The sequence below is a fragment of the Zalophus californianus genome, chromosome 12 (assembly GCF_009762305.2).
Source record: "Zalophus californianus isolate mZalCal1 chromosome 12, mZalCal1.pri.v2, whole genome shotgun sequence".
Lineage (NCBI taxonomy): Eukaryota > Metazoa > Chordata > Mammalia > Carnivora > Otariidae > Zalophus > Zalophus californianus.
In genome coordinates, this window is record NC_045606.1 from 47,955,914 (window position 1) to 47,976,422 (window position 20,509).

Genomic DNA, 20,509 nt, shown 5'->3' on the forward strand with positions numbered 1-20,509 from the left:
AATCCAGAGGTAGCACATCCCAAGTGAGAAACTGAGTAGCTCAAGTGTACAGGGCCATGGTCAGCACCTCTGCGATCAGCTTTCCCTCATAATTGCAAGACTGCTGTAGCTCCAAGCATCACTACCTCACACAACCACATCCAAGGCAAAGGCAAAATAGTTGAGACTTCCTGTTCACATATCTCCTTCTTCTTCTCAAAGAAAAAAAGACATTTCTCAAAAACTCCTCAGTAAATTCCCCCACCCCTTTTTTTAAATTTATGTGTTTATTTTTAGCTAGAAATGGAACACAGATAGGTAAATAAAATTTAAAAAAAAAATTTTTGGAAGGAATCTTGAGTGATTCAAGGCTCTATTATGTCCAAACAAACATGCTATTAAAAAATGAATGGTACAGCTTGGGGACTAATGGCAACAGATGCAGTGATCAATCAGAAAATCGGAATGGATGCCAGGTGCCATGACCCAAACCTTGTTCAGTTGAGAGCTGGCTGAACTGACTTGTCTTCATTGAGCCTTTCTAAGTGTTTAGATAAAAGGACTTAAGATAGCAGGTAACAGAAATCCAGATTGTCTTGTTTTCCACCAGACTAGTTTCTTGGGGGCAAATAGTATGTTTTACTCATGACTGTATCCCTAATATCCAGCATGGGGCTTGAAACTCAAAGGGCACTCAATATTTGGTGAATTAATCAATAGACAAATGTAGTCAATCACAGAATATCTCAATTTGCTTCATATGAAATTAAGAAGTTCTTTTCTTTTTTAACTTCCATCTGCTACATTATTTAACTACATTTTCAGTAGTTTCCCATTTTTAAGCTTTTGTCTTTTTATGCAGTAAAACTACAGTTGGTTAGACTATTTTATTAATGAGATGATAAAATACCTAACCAGTTTATCATTGGGATTATAGAGTTTGGGTCGTCTGTAACTTTTGAAGGAAAGCAGAATTTGCAACCCTAAAATATTTTTTTTTGGCACAAGAATTATTTTAGGCAGAGTATTTTTAAGGAACAACAGGTATAGGAATAGCTCTGGAAACTGAGTAGAATTTGTAAGAGACACAACATTTATAAGGGAAATCTCCATTTGTAAGGGTATCTCTCTCTCTCTGCACTAGGAAAAGAAGGATGACTCTACTTCGCTAGAAAATTTTATCAAGAGAGAAGGTCACAACCTAAATCTGCATAACAATCACACCTTTATTTACTGTGCTTTTCCTGATAGCCTCCTTTAAAGCATAGCCTCCCATCCCCTAACATCTTTTGTCTTTAGCTGGAGATGATATTTAAGGTGGTGGCTCAAGCCACCTCAGGAAGTTACTCAGTTTTCCTGGGTATTTCCCAGGTATACAGGAGTTATACAGCTAATAAACCTGGTTGTTTTTCTCCTATTAATCTTTTATTACGGTGGGTATCTCAGCCAAGAACCTAGAAGGGTAGAGGGAAAATTATTTTTTTTCTTCTCGACACTGTATTTTTGAATCAAATAAGTGTAATATAAATGTTTCAAAATAAGTGTATTCTTCCTGGGCATGTTTTGTTTCTACTGTGATGGCAGTTATGAGGTTAAAAATAACAATGAATTCTATAATTTAGCATAAAGTTTCTGCTTCCTCTTTGGGTGGAGACATATATCAGCTGGATTTCCTAACTTAATAAAGTCCAAAATAAAAGTTATCTTTAAGAAACACCTTGCTTTAGTGTAAAAATATAGTGTGCTTTAAAATACGGATAAATAGGGCTATGATGATAAAATTGCCTTTAAATTATAAACAAAAGACTGATTATGAAATTAACTTCTCATTAAATAGGTCAAAAACTGATTTATATTTTAAAAGAAAGTAACTGCACCAAAGGAAAAAAAACTATGGGAAAAACAAAACTTTCAAATGTGATTTAAAAAAAAAAAAAATCTACCCAGAGAACACTATTAATACAATATTTGATGTGCTAAAATACTTTTAATTATTTCCGAATTCAAACCTGCTTTCGCTTACTTGAAATTGTTGCATAACTCAAAAGTGCCACTATAATTCAACCCAAATGGTAGGGTACTTCAATGAGCTGGTGGAATTGATTCTGGACATTAAAGAGATGCCGGCAAAGTTATAAATCGCTATTCTAATCGGGAGTGAAGAGGTTAATTCAAGATTCCACTAAAAAACAGACTGGCAGAAATGTTTCCAGAGGGCGTACTTTCCCTCCCCCCCTTTCTTTCTCTCTCTTTCTCTCTCTTTTTTTTTTCTCAGTAGGGGTTTGGAGAAGAGGTTTGGAAGGGAAGGAGAGGGCTGGTTCCAGGCCCCCTGCATTCCCCAGAGCACCGTTAGGCAAGGGGGAGGGCTTCCTGCCCAGGCAGCCATCTGTAACATTCTGTGAACAGCAGGAACCCGGGCTGCTCCAGTCAGTAAACTCTGGTGAGGATTCTGTCTGCATTCAGAGAGGAGTTTCCCCCACTTATTTCTTGCATTCTCTCTGCTGTCTTGTCTTTTATCTGTTGCAGGTGAGCAATGGGGCTGGGTTCTAAGGAATTGCTTGTATAGATAAAATAGCATCTCATTGATGTCCGAACAATACAGTAGGGGACACTGTTTTGACCAGTACCGAACTACCCAGCCTGCCTCCTGGAATGTGCTGGCAGCGAGCTGGGAATGTCATCATTCCAGCTAATGTCACACTGTGGAACACTTTCTGGGATCAGTAGACGTGTGTCTGATGTTCCCTGAAGTTACTGCTTTCTAGGCTTGAGTCAATTAGAGCTGGCTTTTTTTGGAAAGTGGTGTCATTTAAAACTTCTTTTATGCAAGTTATTTTTGTGCCTATAATTTGGGGCTCACACGTCTGTTATTTCCTCCCGTCCTTGGCTTGCATAATATGCTGCCTATGGAAAGTGGTAAAGAGTGACGATGGAAAAAGTAACAAGGGGTTTTTACTTTTAACATCTGGAGAAAACACATTAAAGGAAATGCTAACAAATATGTACAGGGATTGATAAAGTTAAAATATATATATGTGTGTGTATGTATGTGTATATATATATATATATACATATATATATATATGATTCCTTAGGTAAAAACAATCTAGACAGTTTTTTTTCAAATCAGTTTTACATAAAGCATACAATAAAAATTTAACAACGAGCCTGATCTCACTTAAGAAGATGCAGTTCACATATTTTTGTAGGATCAACCAAATGACTGATGTCGAATTGCCAAAGCACATAGGTACAAAAAATTTTCTCAGAAAAGAATAAAGGCATAGGATTCCAATTTTCAAATTTTCCTACTTTCTACTTTTCAGTATAGCTTTACTATTATACTTAACTTCCTGGCAGCAGACTAAAGAAACAAGCAAATTATACAAGCAAATATGAAACTTAAAAATCAGAAACTGTCAAGAAGCATTCCAGTGCAGAGATAAATATTAAGACAAACCAGGCAGCCGTAGTTTTATTGAGAAAAAAATGTACAAATGTGAAGGTACTCTAGTCTTATACTCCAAAATTACTTAAAGACAAAGTATGGTTCAAGGGAAAATAAATCATGATGAGTATCTACTACTGTATTACCAAAAGAACAGTGGCTATATTTCAGCACAGTTTTCTACTTCAATTCTTTCACATTTTTATATCTTAAAGTAAGCATTAGTAAATATTCCCATCTGGTCTAAGTTTTTATTTTTGACCCTGAATCACAATGTTATATCAGTATAGGCTAATTTATAAAGGCATTGCCTCAAAATTTGAAAACACGAAGAATCAAATATAATAGTTTCTTTTTTCCTAGAATTACCCAGTGTTCAGATGAGAAAAAAATTTCAAAATCTGTATTTGGGGCAAAAAAGGTATTAACAGAATAACCAAACTTATCAAAAATTGCAAGATCAGCTTTATAGAAATTTTTAAAACTTTAGAAAATAAGTGGATTGCTTCCAGGTGTGTGGGACGAGTGATTATGGGGTTAGAGTACCCTTGATGGGGGATGGCGGAGGCACTTCCTGAGGTTGCATTAATTCCCTTCCTGTGTCCAATCATCTTGAAGTCAATGTCCAGGATCAAGCTCTGAGTTTTAACATCTCAAAACTTAATTTCTATTTCATATTGCAAAGCAAAAGACTAATACTATTACCAGGATGATGTGACTGCCACATAATGCCAAAAAAACAAAACAAGACAAAACACCAGACTATTTGTTTATAATTTCAAAACGACAAATAATTATTCTAAAAAGGATACTGCCCTGATCCACACAATCACTGCTCCTTACCTGTAAGACAGGCCACTTAGGGATCCAACCAGTTAATGAATTTGCAGTGAGAACTTGCTGTGTAGGATAAGAACAGTCCAACTCCTTGTGACCAGCACATTTTCTTCACAAGGGCAGATTTTCCTTCTTTAAATAAATGAATACACAAAATAATGTTACAGTCCAGAAAGGAGGTCCTGGAATCCATTTTGTCTCTTTAAGGAAAATTAAATGTTGGCTGATGTACAATTCTAAAGTACAAGTCTCAGCAAATGATTTTATCTCCTTCATGCCTATATATTTCCCAGACACTTTTTGTTTTATATAACTTCTAAGCACTGACAGCAGAGATTACTTCCATTTATTGATTTTTTTTCAAGGACTATTCAAGAGAAACCGTTATTGCGAAAACTCTCGAAGCTAATGGAAGCCTTAGTGTTTCTGGGCTACAGTAAGATATTCATGAGCTCTCAGCTGTGTATGTGCCAATAAAAGACTGAAAGTCATTACGGGGATGTCTCTACCTGGTTAACCACTTTACATTGTCCATGGGGTTAATCAATAAAACCTCTAAGTAAGAATAATTACTTACTCCTACTTTTCAGAGGAGGAAATTCACTTTAAGTAACATTTTCTAGTCACTCCTCCGGTAAACACGGAGAAAGTATTTGAATTAGATCTCTCTGACTTCTTAGTAGGACAACATGGACTGTCTCTCTGACTTCTTAGTAGGACAACATGGACTTTTGACCTATACGTGGCTACAGAAAGATAATGCCCCATAAACTAGAGATAGGTTTTTAGAGGACAGGAATAGCGAAGTTTAATTTATACGTTCCCAGAAACTGGTACGGTGAAAGCAAATGAGAGCCTCACTTAGTATTTGCTGCATGAATAAATGAACTGTGTGGACTTGGTAGGGTTTAATCACCACCTTAGAAAGCTATAGATTGAACATAAGATAAAGTGATTTGTACTTTATTACGCTGTTTCCTTCAAATTTATAATAATGTTTTAAGGATAAGAACAGTGTTAAAATTATGCTCACAGTTTTGGAATTTCCTTTTTATTTAGCTGGTTTTCTTAGAATTGTCAAGTAGAAGGAAAAAGGATTCGTATCCACACAATTTAAAAATATAGTCAGAGCTCAACATCACTATTAACTAAGAATCTGCAAATTAAAAATACAATGAGATACCACTTACATGGATTAGGGTGGTTACTTTAAAAAAAAAAAAAAGGAAAATAACAAGTGTTGGCAAGTGTGTGGAGAAACTGGAGCCCTTAAGCACTGCTGGAGAGAATATAAAGTGGCATAGCGACTATGGAAAACAGAATGATGGTTTGTCAAAAAGTTAAAAGTAAAATTACCATATGATACAGCAATTCCACGCCTAGGTATATGCTCAAGAATTGAAAGCGGGGCCTTGAAGTACACCCATGTTCACTGCAGCATTATTCCTAATAGATAAAACATGTTAGCAACCCTAGTGTCCACTGATTGATAAATGGATAAGCAAAAGGTGGGTGTATACATACAAGGGAGTTTTATTCAGCCTTAAACAGGAAGGGAATTCTGACACATGCAACAACATAAATGAGCCTTAAGAGCATTATGCTAAATGAAATAAGCCAGTCACCAAAAGACAAACACAGTATGATTCTACTTCCGTGAAACACTTAGGAAAGTCAAAATCCTAAAGACAAAGTGGAATGGTAGTTGCTAGGGGCTAGGGTAAGGGAGGAATGTGGAATTATTGTTTATATAGAGTTTCAGTTTTGCAGGATGAAAAGAGTTTTGAAGATGGTGATGATACTAACAGTACTAACAATATGAGTATGTTAGGCTGAACTGTACATATAAAAATGGTTACGATAGTAAATTTTATGCTATATGTAGATTACCAAAAATGGAAAAAATTATAATAAGAGAAATACATTGGTCCATACAGACAAGTCACTGTTTAGACTCTACTAAGCATTAGCCCTTCCCTATTATTTGGTTTATTACCTTAATGTAGCCGAGTCTCATTATTTAATTGTACTTTTTTTTTTATTAAGAGGGAGGGGATGGAGATCTGTGGACCTTGCTTAATTATTTAAGTGAATCTGGCATCTTCCAAGTTAAAATAACCTCTTTTGTTCCCCAGAAGTACAGAGCCAATGCTTAGATAATCACAGGAAAATATTGCTGAGGATTGTTAAGAAAATCGAGTTATCAGAAAATTCAGGTCTTAAAAAAATACCACTATAGTATGAATTATTTATTATCAATAAGATGCAAATTATTGATTAAGGCCTGGGCATAAAGAGAAGAAGAGTTAATGAGTTTTGTCTCTTGTCTCACATTATATGGATTCTCTGAATTGATTTTGGATTTCTAGCCTCTGAGGAATGACATTTCCAGTGGCCACATGACAGCTTATTTAGCCAGCAGCCAGTTAAAATATATATTTAATAAAATTCAATTAGTAAACATTATTAATTAGATACTCTATACTAGTCCTGAGTAAGGAGTATACAAGTAGGACAAACACGGATATATTGATATATGTATTTTATAAAGTGACAGTTCTTAAATCTAAATAGTTACTGTGTATGCATATACCTGATTTCTCTTTCAAAATCAACTGCCAAAAATTTCAAATGCATTTTTCTATTAGAGTAGTAGTGGTCAAATTCACACATTTATGGTTAAAAAGATCTTTCATGATTTTTGTTTTAAACCATGTAATAAGATCAAGTAAAATTTTCTTACCTAAAATTTTATCTTTTCTGGCTAATTAGATAAACTTACATATTTAAGAATTTATTTAAAGGAACCAGTAAGCAGGTCGAGATGTATAGAAGGGACTCTCAATATTATTGATTGAGGTCATCAATCCATGGCTTTTAGCCATGGAACATGTTTTTATGTGTTATTAAAGAAGTTATTCAGAAGAAGGTGGTGTGGTACACTGCCTTGAATTTTCAGGAAAGCCATGGTGTGTCAACAGCCTTCCTCAGGTGTCATGAGGACACTTGACTTTCAAAGAGAAAACTGAGCTGACGGAATGAGAACAGTTAGAATTTTACACACAAGTCAGGTAGCCTCCAGAAACTCCTAGAAATAACCAGGTGAAATTCTTTTGAAGGATGAGGTAAATTTTTGTCATCATTCATGTGCGGGTAAAACCTTCCAAATTTGAGTTTCAGTTTTGGAATGAGCACATTTATCCTCTCTCCTGCACACCCCCAAATAAGCCAGGCTGGGGACATTCACAGAAGACAACTCACCCATTGATACATATTACCTGGCATTTATCTTCTACCCACTTTGGATTCTTATTCACATTCCTGTGTTCTTAGATGTAGTTTCTCTGGAACTATAAATGTGTTCATGGTATATGGAAGAGCTTTTTTTCAGAGAAGTTCAGCAGGTAAATCAGCAGAAGGCACTTTTGATACCAAGGAAGCATAAGCAGAGGAGGCTGGGAACCTCAACAGCAGGATTCACCAGCTGAAAGCTTCATAGCACTGGCTTCTGATTGCGTGTGTCTGGTAAAGGGTAGCAGTCAAGAGTCTGTGGAGACTGCTTGGTTCTTTATGGCATTCTGATGGATTCCTACTGCTTACCAGATAAAACTTTGTTAATCTAAATCACTAGCCAGTGTAATGCAAATCGAGTCCTTGACCTGTGGGTCAGAGGAGGATATTAATTACATTTAACCTCTGATAGCTGTCAAAAAAAAAAAAAAAAAAAGAGTCTGTGGAGAAAAAAGAGATGGGTCAGCCCTGGGATGTATAGATGAGTCGTTTCTCAGCTGAGACTGGTTATTAATGAAAGCAGTCATTAAAAGCTTCCAAGAGGTATAGATATGCACTTTTAATTTCCCAATTGTCAGTTGTGGAAAGAGCTTTGCAGAAACACAAATTCTGTATTGGTGGGGAACAGAGAGAAGGAAGGGAAATATATGGAATATGGTGATTTCCTTTCTTGCTGGCCCAGATCAATTTTGTCATCCCAGAGTGGTTTTATCCTGGCCAGGCCGCACCATCAGGGAGTAGTAGTATGAAGGTGGGTGGGAGCAAATGACCACCTTCCCCGACAATGCACACATTACAGAGTTTTTACTGAGTCAGAAGTAGAGACTTTACAAGACTGTCATCTGATCTGGTGGTGATACATCTCACCAAAAAATGGCACCTATATTTTATCTTTGTTTTGTTTTATACTTAACATTTGCAATGTTCAGATATGGCAAACAAGTTAAACTGTACATATATTCCACAATTTGTGTAACTAATTTCAAGCATAAGCCACATAGGGGTACGTTGTCACCTGGAGGTGAGGACAGGGATAAGTGCCCTGGTTGTTGGAAGTGGTAAATTTATCGTTACAATTATGTTAAAACATAATTACTATGACGAGGTAATCTTCACATTTGCCTAGTGATAGCCAAGGGGATTACCTAATTTGTGAAAAGTAAAGAAAAGTAACAGTAACATTTTTTGGTTTAGACTTAACAGTGACCTCTCGGTGCCCTTCCTACTGTTTCCTTCTACAGTCACATTGTTACCTCATCCGATCCCCACAACCATACTATATGAACTCCATTTTACAGATGAAGAAACTGAGGAGGCTTCACCCAGAAGGAAATAAAGCTGGAACGGGAGCTCTAAGTCCAGGAGTCTGCACACCTCTCACCAAGCAGGCTCTCAATAAACACACTTGTCCACAGAGACTGGGGGTTACTTCCTGAATGTCCTTGTTTTCCTGAAAGACCTTTCAGCAAGAACTGCTCTGAGAAATAAATTGGGGCAGAGTAATTTAATGCTCTTGTGTCGCCGTCTACTCATTGTCTCTCTTTTAAATAAGAACACATTGTGCATCCATTTCTCAGCAATAATGCAGAAGATCACTAACTAATTTAGGCTCCATTCAGGAAATAAATAGCAGGTTCTAATATGGGCTTGTGAGGTGCAAATACATGTGTATACATACCAGCATGAATGTACATAAGTCCCTTTGCTCTGCTCAGTCACAACAATTACTATGAAAGCTTCAGTAACTTCATTTTGGCAAACAGAATGATAGGTCTGGGAACCAAATGTTAGCCTTAAGTGTGTTCTTCTGTTAGATCATTAGGTTTCTTTTTTCTCTACTTAACAGATGTGCAGAAATTAAATGGGTCTGGAGTCACTAATATTTTATGAATATGAAAAGCACTGTCCTTCCTGTGAATAAAACCAACCATTCTCCTACTAATCGATCTAAATAAAAGATTTTCCTGCACTAACAAAAAGTATTTTCTGATGATTTTAGTTCCACTCTTTACCCTGTTCACCTCTGGAGACCTAAACAAAAAAGCCTATCAGGCTGTGAATAGGAGAAAACCCTTACTTTTGCATTCTCCTCTACTTGCCTATTTAAACTTGGCTCATGTCCTCTTTGAGGAGGAGTGGTGGCAAGTCTGCTGCCCCAAACATTGTAAGCAGTACCAGAATGTGTTATGTCATCACACACTAATCACTGCATGGAATAATAGGAAGGGACTTGGGAGAGTACCTGCTTTAATTCCTTCACTCTAGGGGCGCCTGGGTGGCTCAGTTGGTTAAGTGTCTGCCTTCGGCTCAGGCCATGATCCCCGGGTCCTGGGTTCAAGCCCCACATCGGGCTCCCTGCTCAGCGGGGAGTCTGCTTCTCCCTCTACCCCTCCCCCTGCTTGTGCATGCTCTCTCTCCCTCTGTCAAATAAATAAACAAAATATTAAAAAAAAAATTCCCTCACTCTATAGAGAAAACCAGGGTTCAGAGAGGGAAGTCCCCTGTACAAGGTCACAAGTGTAACGGGGGAAAACCACATTTATTGATATGAATACCGTTCAGCCTTCACAGTTCGAGGAATGGCTGGTGGCTGTGACAAGGGGAAAATGTATAGCCTGCTGCTATATGAACAAACTTCATTTGCTCATTCAGTGTATTCAGTCACAAGTTAATATACATTATTGAGCCTTCCAGCATGCTAAATGTTAGGGATGCACAGCTGAACATACCAAAGGAGGTCCCACAGCAGGTGAGAGCAGCTCTTTGCTTCCATAGGCACCAATCAGGATGAGTTGGTCCTTAACAAGCAAGGGCCATTGAGAATTCTTCATAGCACATGGGTATTGGACCAAGATAGTATCTCTTGCCACACAGAGTAAGACAATTCAAGGGATTGTACATTAATATTTTCAAAATCAGTCACGGTTGCCACTTTCTATGATCATGAAAGACAACATGTGAATAGCAAAAATAGAGCAAGGACCCTGATTCACATATTTCACTGATTCTCCAATTGCAGTTTTCCTATTGTCTAAAAACATTCTTTTTTTTTTTTAATTCTTTTAAGCTCTGGAACAGATGAAAAGATATGAGGGTTCTTTTAGGTAGAATTCTCAAAGAGCTAAAAAGAGGAGAGAGAAACAAAAACAAACAAACAAAAAAACCCAAAAAACAAAAACAAAACTAACTTACACTCCTTTTAAGAATGCCAGACTAGATAAAAGTCAATGGCACTTTCAGCTAAAAATTCCATTTCAGAAATACATCATATTTTTAATAGAAAATATATTATCATTGAATGTTTTTTGAAAGAAATAGAAACATGTATGAGTGATTATTTTTCTGTAACAGGATACATAAAAATGGAAGAATTAAAAATAAAATTTCCAAGAAGGCAGGGGCAGTGCCTAGAATGTCTTTGTACGTCCAGGTCATAAATGATTGCTAAAATGTATGAGCACTCAGAGACTTTTAATGAATCTCAGGAAGTATTCAAAAATCGTAGAGATAAAAGCTAATAGAAAATATGATTAATTTCAAATAGAAAATTGCCTCACTCATTCCACAATGAGTTCACTAAGCAAAGAAAATGGAGAGGCTCTAATTTCTAATTCTAAATGGCACAGTGTGTTGGCTGATCCTGGGGAAGACAGATCTGGTTCAAAATACTCATCTATCATTGTCATTTCAGTAAGAGTCAATAATGCTGGTAACTATGAAGATAAAGTAGAAGTTGATGTTTCATATTCTTAAATTCAAATACAGTTGAAAAGACGAACTTCTCATTTAATATCATAAGCAACATTTCAGAAATGACACAGATCACTTCCTATGTCTCCTTTATTCCGGTGAGATGCATTATTCCCCAAATACTAGAAATCCCTTTCTGGCTTCCCCGCACTGAGATCTTCTACAGTCAGTTGTTATTTCTATCTCTTAGGACATGGACAGTTAACAAGCAGCAGAGTATAAAACTGAAGTTATAGAAGTGAACTCAGAACCAAAAAGGATTTACTTAATCTCTTATTTATGTGAAAACAGGCCTAGGGCCCTAAAGAGGAAAGTGAGTCCATTTCTTTACAGATAATTACTGGGAGGATAGTTTCAGTGACCATTCCATTGCCAGAAGAATCCACAAATTGGCAGCCTGGTCTGTCCATTTCCTCTTTTCGCTATTTCAACAAGATAAGGTGTTGGGGATCCATAATCCCCACTGTCTGCACCCTGGGCTTTCCATCTTCTCTAACAATCAAGGACAGTTCCTTTCCTTGTTTCAATGCCAGTTGCCTCCCCCAACTCCCATTTTTAGAAATCAGTGGAATCTGCCTTGGGTTAAAAAATTTCCAAAATACTTCCTAGGCAGAATCATGGAATTAAAGATGTGGAGGACCTCACTGGATCCTAGTTCATCTATTTCCCATTAAGGAGTGTTTTCCAGATGGAGGGTTTTCATATGCTAGATGCCTCCTTTCATTCTGCAGGGCCTAAAGTCAGATTTTGAGACATCCAAGCCTAATGTGGAGAGGTGAATAAGGCCTGCAATCAATAATTTCATAGACAGAAAAGGGCCTTATCCCAAAGGATGTTATCATATACAACAACTTTTGGATGGAAATAGGTGACACCTCATCAGCACAGTTATGTGAGAGTGTTGTTGGTCCTCCAAGCACCATGGCCTGACATTTCTTTCACAGACAGCAGTGTTTGGTTGCCGTGTCCTGAGCACAATGGAACCATTGGGAACTCAGTTGTTTTTTTTTTTCTTTTCTTTCTTTCTTTTTCTTTCTTTTCTCTTTCTTTCTTTCTTTTCTTCTTTCTTTCTCTTTCTCTTCTTTCTTTCTTTTTCTTTTCTTTCTTTCTTTCTTTTCTTTCTCTTTCTTTCTCTTTCTTTCTTTCTTTCTTTTCTTCTTTCTTTTCTTTCTTTCTTTTCATTTCCTTTTCTTCTTTCTTCTTCTTATCTTTTTTCTTCTTTCTTTTTCTCCTTCCTTCCTTCCTTCCTTCTTCCTTCTTATCTTTTTCTTTCTTTCTTTTCTTCCTTCCTTCCTCCTTTCCTTTCTTTCCTTCTTTCTTTCTTTCTTTCCTTTCTTCCTTTCTTTCCTTTTTTTTCTTTTTTTTCTTTCTTTCTTTCTTTTCTTTCTTTCTTTTTCTTTCTTTCTTTCTTTTTTTTTTCTTTCTTTCTTTCTCTTTCTTTCTTCTTTCTTTTCTTTCTTTCTTTCTTTCTTTCTTTCTTTTCTTTCTTTCTTCTTTCTTTTTTTCTTTCTTTCTTTCTTTCTTTCTTTCTTTCTTTCTTTCTTTCTTCTTCTTCCTTCCTTCCTCCTTCCTTTCTTTCTTTCTTTCTTTCTTTCTTTCTTTCTTTTCCTTTTTTTTTTCTTTTTCTTTCTTTTTTCTTTTTTTTCTTTCTTTCTTTCTTTCTTTCTTTTTCTTTCTTTCTTTTTCTTTCTTTCTTTCTTTTTTCCTTTTCTTTCTTTCTTTTCTTTCTTTCTTTCTTTCTTTCTTTTCTTTCTTTCCTTTTCTTCTTCCTTCCTTCCTTCCTTCTTCTTTCTTATCTTTTTTTCTTTCTTCTTCCTTCCTTCCTTCCTCCTTTCCTTCCTTCCTTCTTCTTTCTTTCTTCTTTCTTCTTTCTTTCTTTCTTTTCTTTCTTTCTTTCTTTCTTTCTTTTTTCTTTCTTTCTTTCTTTTTTTTCTTTCTTTCTTTCTTCTTTCTTTCTTTCTTTCCTTTCTTTTTTCTTTTCTCTTCTTTCTTTTTTCTTTCTTCTTCTTTCTTTCTTTCTTTCTTTCTTCTTTCTTTTTCTTTCTTTTTCTTTTTCTTTCTTTCTTTCTTTCTTTCTTGTTGCTGTAGTTTTCTACATAGAGGAACTGCTGTTTGGGGATCCTTCCAGAACTCTTTTGGAAGAGAGGAATGATGTCCAATGGTATATAGATAAATCTGCAGGGAGACATCAGTCAGTAACAGACACTGTTTTCACTAGCAATTCATTTATGAATCTCCCCTTCCTATATTTCTATCAGCATCACATAATGCTGCCAAAATATGGTTTGAATTTCATTCTTAGTAATTATATTAAAGAGCCACCTTAGGTAGATGCCATTGTGGTTGGATGGTTATGATCACATTATGGTCTAGAATAACCTTCTGATTTTTTTTATAATACAGAAACCCAACTTTAAAATCAGTTGAGGGGGAATCCTGGCTTGCTTTCTTCCTTAGCTGTATATATTTGCATAGATTATTTAGCTTGAGTTTCAATCTACTCATTAGTGCAAGGATTTTTCATAAGGCAAAATAAATGATAATCTGGCCCAGGCTCAATGCAAAATAAATAATAGTTTCTTCACCCCCCTTTTAGTGGTAATTAATCTAGAAGTCTTAGAAGAATCCCCAGGATTCTTGGAATAAATGTGAAAATATCTCCCCCCTGCCTCACAGAAAAAGCCCAAATTAAATTTACATTATTCTGGTTATAATAGTTTGTTTCTGATTACACAGCTCCTTGTGTACTTTTTTTAAAGACAAAAGGAAATCTTGCATTCAGTGTAAACAAAAACAATTAAAAGAATTTTAAATATTAAGCCTGTTAAATCCGATAGTACTCCATGAAGCCCTTGCCCTGACATATTAAAATACACTTTAAAGCACTGAATAATATTGGAATTGTCAGACATGCCTTACTCGTGGATCGAAATGGTTAAGTCTCTTGGTTGCCAGTAGCAGGAAACAATTTGAACTAATAAGAACAAAGGGCAACTTATAGGAATGATCTGGAAGCATCTTTTCTTGAAATACTCTTCCCTCAGATATTTCAAGATTTTCCTTTTCTTCCCGCACATTGTTATTCAAATGTCACTTTCTCAGTGAGTCCTTCCTTGATCTCCCTTGAGACAATTACAGTCCCCTACACATTCCCAATACCCCTTTCCAAACCTGCTATATATTTACTTATTTATATTGTGGATTTTCTACCTACTCTTACAATATGTAAGGTCCATAAGGGCAAGGATTTTTAGATCGTTTTATTCATTGATTTTAGCCTTAGCAACTATCACAGTATTGGGCATGTAGTGAGAACTTAGTAAATATTTATTGAATAGATGAATGACTCTGAATCTCACGGAATCTGAGGAAGAATAAAAAACTTGGCTTCAGAAAGAGCCAAGGTCATGTGCTTTAGAAGCAGGATTATTTCAATCTTCCCCCTGGAGCTCTGCCATTGACATGGAAGTCCATTTTTATGGGTAGAATGTGTCTTCTGAAGTCTCGAAGTTCATTCTCTGTCAACATACCCAAAAGAATTTGTTTGAAGGAGGGTGTAACTGACTTGCCTGCCATTAGCATCAAATGGCACCTCAAATATTTCTGCTTCGATTCAGGAACAGTGGCCAACACTCAAAAGCTTACCAAGTAATATGAAGGTGTGAAGCAGACTGGGTGTGATCCACCGGGGAATAGTGTACCCTAGTAGTGTGCAGTAGGGGATAGTGTGTTGAAGCAATGAACAAATTCTCCATTTAAAGGGTGACGTTCTGTTGGGCCAAAGCCCACTTTTCCCAGAGCTTCTGATTTTCAAAAGAAGCTGTAAATAGGGATCTTTCTATACAGTCTCCTAATTTCAAAATCACGACAAGTGTTTACAATATTTTATTCTAATACACCTCCAAGGTCATGCAAAACATCTCTGGAGAACAGATGTGGCCAAAAGACGGGGTGTTTGTAAGTTCTGGGCTAGAGAATCCTCTAGTTCTGGTTATCTGAATTTTATAATCTAAGCCATCTTCACTTTATTTGTAACATTTATAAAATTACTAACAAAACTTGCTGCTTTCTAAGCTAGATTTCTAATAGGCATACTTTTTAAGTTTTTTCCTCCTAAAGAACCCCTTATATTCACTTGATTATTTTAGTGATGTCCGTTAGGACCTTTTCTAGTTCTTTCTATCCCCATCTCCCTGAGGGCTAAGTAGAACAGGTAAGACAATATTGAATTCGCACATAGGAAATCTAGGTTCTATCCCTGCATTTGCCTATCTCTTACTGGTTATGCAAACCTGAACAAAATTATCTAAACTACTTAGAGCTATGCTCTTCTACTCTTAAAAGGAGAATGACAGCACCTGATGCTTTTCACCTGATGTGAGGCTGTGAGCATGAAACAATTTATAAACTACGAAGGGCTGAAAATGCAAGACTTATCTGAGTATAGTAACACCATCGCTTTATATGACAGTTAAATCCCACTGAATGCTTTATTTCTAATAAAATGCTTTATTGCCAATAAAATTTTTTATTTCCAATAAAATTTAGAATGCATAATTGCATGGATTTGTTGTTGCTGCTATGACTGCAGCAATATTCTGAAATGTTCTCCAGACCCTATGATCTTTTCCTTAAGCTATAATTTATAATTCACAGTGTAGTACCTTATAAACTGATCTTCCCTGCAACCTAACTCATCTTAGCCCTTTTCTGTCTTCAAATCAACTTTCTGTGTATCCACCTTTTGTCGTCAATGATCTCCTTTCAGTCATTCCCAACTGCATTTATGAAGTCATATTTGATCCTTCTTTCTCATTTATTCTTCATTTTGAATCACCTTCCTCGTTAATCTCCAGCTTTTAAAAATCACATCTGGACATCATGAGTTGCTCAAGTAACATGTTTTTCATGAAGCTCCCAATTCCTCCAACTTAAAATTATCTCTTACTCTTCTAAGTATCTATATAACTTTGCTGATTTAAAGCTTAATACATTTCACTTCAATTACTGTCTGTAGTACAATGATTCAATTTTGTTCAGTTCTGCAGCCTTCACAACTCCTAAAGTAAGACTTTGTATATAATAGGTATTCAAAATAAATTGGATGAATGGATTTTTCCTTAACTCTATTTTCTTTATTTTCATACATCAAAGTCAAATGCTATTATTTTTTTTTATTTTCACTGCTTTCATTATATTCTTGTATGTTATACTTGTCAACTCAGTATTTCATCAGGCAGAAGACCCTGGCAATTACAAAAAAGAAAACTTAAAGAATTCTCTCTTTTTTTTCTAGGCAATATATTTAACATGTTGGTTAGGATTGTATTCCAGCATCAGTCCCTAGGGAATCTTGACACTAACACTTTTCTAAGTAGAGAAATGATCATTTATTCCTACACATTGCTTCCTGTCATTAAGCCATTTCCGTACTTAAGACAAAACATTTTCCATAATAACAAGGAAACCAATTTTTTAAAATTCTTTGACCACCTATAGGATGCACACTCATAAAGTCTTTCTGAAAGTAGAAATATAATTACATTTTACTTGTCAGTATCACCTATGAGAAATTTAAGAGATTCATGTATTCAATAATCTTTGTGGAGAAACTGCTAAGTGTCAGGCACTGTAAGAAACCATAAGAGCACATAGAAGAAAAGCCCATTTAGTGCTCAAGAATCTTTACCTTGGCAGTTGGCTAAGTGCTCAAATGAGAGGACAGAGGGACAAATCTCTAACTCTACCTTGGAGGGAGGCCCATGAAGGTTTAATTGAGGTAGACACTTAAGTCTTCAAAGAAAATCTACTTGGTGTTCAAAAGGCAGAAGTACCTTCTGAAAAGAAAGGGACTAGCAAATGAGAAGGCACGCACCAGCATCTACGTGTGGTAACCTACGGGACCTACACACAGTGTGGTGACCTACGTGCAGGCTGTGTGGCATTTCTGGGAAGAAGCCGTGAAGCACGATACAACCAGAAGAGACCCCACTGCAGAGGCCTTCAAACTATTTTATGCAATAGTCCAAGAACTTGAACATTTGCAAGCAGGCAAAAGGAATAATAAGATATGTCCCAGAGACATTACACTGATGGTGGAATAAAGAATGTCCTAGGGAAGGTACAGTTTGCAGGTTATCAGAAAAATCTAATTCAATGCTCTAAGCGTCAGAGCAGCAACAATAATGAAAGAAGGGGACAGATGTATTACTTTGGAGGTTTAATCAATAGGAACATACAATTGTGATTGAGTTAATTGGTGGAGCATTATTTTCCCCTTGTAGAAGCCACATTTCATATCTCCCCCGAAGTTATATTTTTCTAGGAATCTGAGATTCTATCTTTTCCAGGTGCTGCCATCCTGACAAGCGTGCGGATACGAATCACCACTCTGAAGTTCCCAGGTTTGCTTCCAGTTTCCTCCCAACGGACACTGTGCACTGGAAACCATTAGTCTTTGCTACCACAAGTCAGCTTAGTATGACAGTTTGCACATTGTAGCCAAAAGTTTCACCGGGGTCCCTGATGACTTATTTAAGATCAAGTCTCTTAATTCAATATAGAACATAATCTTTACTTATTCAGTACAACTTTGTTTTTAGATGTGAACCTGCCATAGTTTGTGCATCCTTTGCTTTCCTTTAAAGACAACGTTATTTTCCCTTCAACGATCTCTGTTCATCCCCAATTTCTCACTTAACTCACCCCTGAGCTATAGCTGAGTTACTCAGCTATAGCTGAGTTTTTTTATGTGACACATATTTTTTCCTTAGGTTTCTACTAAGATTGTTACAGGTGACTCCAGGCTTCCTGTGTTCTAATTGCTCTCTAAATGATTCCTATTTCCGTTACTGGCTTATGCCAATAAGTGAGGATAAAGAACTATGAGCCAGAACGGCATTCTGATACATTACATATCACAGACCATGAAATTAAAACTGTTGGGTCTACCCTTAATTCTTTAATTTTGTTTTTTTTCCGGAATCCTAGAAATATAATTAAAGTACATACTAATTGTTCTAGTCATTCCATATATTCACCTTATTTTTTTTAAGCACAGAAAAACTGGAAACAACATAAATGTACTAAGATGGCATATTTAGTGACTCAATTGTGGTGTATTTAGATAATGTACTAAACAGCCATTAAAATTATTATTTTAGCTTGCATATTTTGACATGAAAACCTATTCATTATTACATAATAAGGGAAAAACACATTGCACAATTAGATGTGGAGTATGACCTTACTTTGTGATAGCTGTCTTTTTACATGACTTGATTTGAGTGATAGAATTTCAGGTGATTTTAGGGATACCTGGGTGGTTGAGTCGGTTAAGCATCTGACTCTTGATTTCAGCTCAGTCATGATCTCGGTGTCGTGAGATCAAGCCCGGCACTGGGCTCTGCACTCAGTACTGAGTCTGCTTAAGATTCTCTCTTTCCTCCCTCTGCCCCTCCCTGTCTCTCTCTCTCTCAATCTAAAATAAATAAATAAATCTTAAAAAAAAGAATTTCAGGTGACTTTAATTTTTAGCTACTTTGTATTTTCTGGCAAAGGGAGCACATTGAAAATTCAGAATACGTATTTAGTAATAGGTGTCTTGGTTTTGAGCTCTGCTAAAATTTTCAGAATAAGGTATTAGTAATACAAATGATCAATGCTATCTTTGAAGAATGTTTTTATGTGATGTTGCAAAACAAAACAAAATAAACCAAAAACCTTCCATAATTTTCTTTAAGTTAGCAGCCCTTGTCCAGCTAGAAAGAAACACTGGACCTCACCTGTCCTGAAGTCCAGTGGGGGTTCATTTCACAAATGGTAACGTTGCCATGACTAAATCTGACTACTGCAGAATGACTATTTCTGGGTTTATATTTAAACTTTAAGTCCTTTTTTTTTTCTTTTAATGTAAGATGGCTTGTTGTTGTTTTCTTTTTCTACATTCATTGTTGAAAGAATCCCAGCTCCCCACCCTTCTGTCCAGGGCACAAGGGCATCAGTTAACGTTATTATTCTGTACTAAGAAAAGGGAAGGACAGCAACTGGGCAAGTTGACATTCAGATCTGTTCTTATTTTCTTGGTGGTATACATCCTGACATTTTCCACTTGATAACTGGTGTTGTTAGATTGGATGCATTTTTCTTTCCTTTTATTTGATTCCCCTTTACTTTGACAAGTCTTGTAGGAAGGGCAGATGACTTCTTCCAGTATCCAGTGGGGTTTTTTTTTTTCCCCTCAAAATCTGGAAAATTTCATTATGAAATCTGAAACTCAATATTATGCCACCAACACATTTTGCATGTTAATTCTCCATGAAGATAAATCACATTTTCTCATGTTTCCAGAATCCCCAGGATTATAGGGCATCCCACACTTGCTCCCTGGATGCTCTACACTAGAGCCCCATCTGGTTTTCTTTTCTAAACATGTTCCCCTGAGATTTTCTTTAATTTGAATTGTATTAAATTCATCAAACTTCTTAATGAGCCTTGGGCCTTGTTCGACTTGTGTGGCGGTCTCTCCTGGATAGTAGCAGAGGGGAATCTTAACTGCCTTCGGTGCATGCACTTCTGGGCGTTCCCATCAGGTCCAAGCCCTGTTTCACATTATGTGAATGTCATAAATAACTTGGTTGAAAGGGTCAGTGTTTTCTTATCTTGAAGAGAGTCAAAGGGCAGTTTGCATTTATCTAGGAAATGCACCTCACAGATGCTAGTCTTGAAAGCTCCTCAGGGGACGGGTGGGGAAATACTATTATCCTTACATAATTCTAAAAACCTGGGGGGTAGTGAACAAACTGCACAAATTCTTCCCTTTCCTTTTTTTCAAGGCCACAACAGAAGAAAAAAAAAAAAAGAAAAAAAACACCGCTGGTAATTTCATTTTTCTTACAATTTGGTTTCTTCTCAGTAGTATATACTTTTCTTGTCATATCTTAGCTTATTTCCTTTAGGATATCTTGTATTTGTATACAAAGTGGGTTGTAAGAGGTTTCCTTTGATAGTATCCTGGAAACAGTCTTAAGTATACCTCCCCAAATCCTAAGAGCAAAGCCAAGCTTTTTCCTTTTGTTTTGTTTTGCTGTGATGAACTGGGATCTAACGTAAGAAATTTAACTCAAATAAAATTTAAAAAAAATAGGGTTTTGTAACTGTACTTTAAAGGCCCCCTATACAGTCTCCAGCTGTCTGGATCTGTTC